This window comes from Penaeus monodon, unplaced genomic scaffold, assembly GCF_015228065.2.
Source record: "Penaeus monodon isolate SGIC_2016 unplaced genomic scaffold, NSTDA_Pmon_1 PmonScaffold_46, whole genome shotgun sequence".
NCBI lineage: Eukaryota > Metazoa > Arthropoda > Malacostraca > Decapoda > Penaeidae > Penaeus > Penaeus monodon.
In genome coordinates, this window is record NW_023659441.1 from 546,770 (window position 1) to 549,655 (window position 2,886).

The 2,886-nt window shown below is 40.9% G+C and overlaps 1 long non-coding RNA gene across 1 annotated transcript in view; it reads right to left on the reverse strand.

Moving 5' to 3' along the window:
* The window catches only part of LOC119570963, a 32,622-nt gene extending 29,812 nt beyond the window's left edge, over nucleotides 1-2,810 (reverse strand). The window contains exon 1 of the long non-coding RNA XR_005228494.1: nucleotides 2,743-2,810. This is a non-coding gene — a long non-coding RNA (uncharacterized LOC119570963). The remainder of the gene's footprint in view (nucleotides 1-2,742) is intronic.
* Nucleotides 2,811-2,886: the final 76 nt, after the last annotated feature.

The following is a 2,886-nucleotide window of genomic DNA, read 5'->3' on the forward strand; positions in this document are numbered from 1 at the left end:
TGTGAGTGACAGCTATCGTTAATGAGAGGGAAGCGAGAGTGACCCCCACACAGAGAATGAATCACAAACACGAATTTTAAAGCGTCACTATAACAAAAACTGAAGAAAATTTAGCAATGCTAGCTATTTAAGATTATTTCAACTACCACATTGAATTCAACATATAATGATATGCGACAGAATGTACGCATGAATGAATGGTGACATGAAAAAATATTCGCCAAATTTTTATCAAGCAAATCTTCTCGGGGTCAGAAATCTGAACTGCCGAGGTACATGTCTAGCTTTGCACGTCAGACTTCAATAAAACTCAATAACGGGGGGATCCTATACCCAAATGCCGTATATGACTGAAGCGACTCGACCCAGGAATATAATATCCTGCTCTCTTCTGCGTATCTGTAATGGGCGCTCGCAAAATTCCCGAAGGATATATAAATTTTCACGAATCACACAAAAACGCTTGGGGGGTACCCAAAACATGCAAGCGACTTGAGGAGGGTGAGAAAGGTGTGATTAATAAGGGGAATAATGATTCTAGCTTAAACCCTAGTCCTACATTAATTAACGGACGTAACCGCGGGTCACACCGACTCAAAGGGAGCCGAACGAACGAATAACTTTACTCTCGAACGACGGAGCGCAGATCTATTAGGCGTTTACGCAACCCCGGGGCAATATCGGGCAATTCTGTGCACTATGATATGAGGGAAGATCCTACGCTATATTCAAAACTAATGAATTTTAATGATTCCGTTACATACTTCGTTCTAGCGCCGATAGAACGTGTCACCAAAAAGCAATGTAACAATGATCATCTGACCCTACCCACTCCGCCACCGACCGGGAAAAGAGAAAGTGAGGTCAGGTCAACCTTTTTCTAATCCAAAGTGACCGCAAAAGAAAGAAAAGGGAAGGTCAGGTCGGGCGCGAGGGTTAGGAACGAGATAAAATGAAATGATATTCGTGATAAGATAAAATCACGAACGCGTTAAATTCGTTGCAGATGAAACAATATAAATCTCTAAAAACGAGAGAAAATAATTAATTACTTAACTAACGAACGATATTCATGTTTATTGATCACATACTCGATCGCACGGAAATACGATCTGAGGTGGAAGAATAGTGGAGAACGTGCCATTTGCTGTCATTAGCACCTTTTAACCCAACAAAAAACAACGGCTTAACACATGTATGGGAGAAGGAAGGGAAAAGAAATAAGAAAGGGGCCCAAACGTGTACTTACGTGTTTTTTTCTTAGCCATGTCTTGAAGCGGTCGAGCGGATTTTCTTCGGGGGTGGTGTGTCCGTGTTGCATGCCAAAAGGATGCAACGGCCCTCGCTGCCACCAGACTGTAACGGGTATAGAACCCAATTACATTGGCTTGCAGGGGTATTGATACTGGTATTCGGCTTGACTCTTTATTTCTGAGAGTTGACACCACGCAGTATAAAACACACAAGACATGTCTAGTTATAATCGGGCCGCGCGGAGGTCACGGTCAGCTGCCCGGAGAGAGGGCGGAGCTGACCTTAGTGCGGTGGTAGCTTAGCACGAACTCCCGGTCAAACGAGGTCAGATATAAAATGTGACCTCCGCCCTCGCTGAGCGGGTGGTTCTTATTTGGGACATTTGGATCCACGTGGAAAACAGCCACGTGGTCCACTGGTAATAGAAATAGAATTATCCACATCCTGTAACAGAAATAGAATTATCCACATCTTTTACACATACACACACACACAACACACACACACACACCCCACACACACACACACACACACACACACACACACACACACACACACACACCACACATACATACATATATATATATATATATATATATATAATATATATATATATATATATTTATATACATATATGCATGTGTGTGTATGTATGTGTATATATGTGCATATGTATATTTATATGTGTATATATGTATATATACATATATATGTATATACATATATACATACATAAACAATATATATATATATATATATATATATATATATATATAATATATATATATTGTGTGTATGTATGTGTATGTGTGTATGTGTGTGTGTGTGTGTGTGTGTGTGTGTGTGTTGTGTGTGTGTGTGTGTGTGTGTGTGTGTGTGTGTGTGTGTGTGTGTGTGTGTGTGTGTGTGTGTGTGTGTGTGTGTGTGTGTATTACACACATCCATATATACATATACTTATACATAAATATGTATATGTATGTATATATGTATATCTGTATAAATATACATATATATGGCAGGGAGGGAGGGAGAATGAGGGCGAGAGGGAGGGAGGGAGGGAGAGGAAGAGGGAGAAAAGGAGAGGGTGGGAGGGGGAGAGGGACACAGACAGTGACACATAGATATACAGAGAGAGTAAAAGAGAGAGAGAGAGAGAGAGAGAGAGAGAGAGAGAGAGAGAGAGAGAGAGAGAGAGAGAGAGAGAGAGAGAGGGAGAGAGAGAGAGAGACTTACACCACAGACAGACAGAGATACACAGTGAGTGTGAAGGAATGAATGAAAGAAAGAAGGAAAGAGAGGAATAGATCCAATTACCAATAGGATTTTATCTATATTTTCATTTCTAATTACGTATGAATAATCATTCCTACACAACATGGACGTTGTCTAACCATTAGAAACTGCGTATCTACCCTTCAAAATATATAAACAACAAGCTTTCACGTCTAAAATAATGATATTCAAATCAAAGCAGGCAATACACACCTTTGAACCTTCAGTCGATCCCTCACGCAGAACAGTAACTCTGACGCCAATTCTTTTCGCTCATCACAAATAACTTCCGGTCTGAGCCGCCGGGGAATATGACTTGTAGACTTCCGGGGTGGGTCAGTTTTGTATCAACTGCCC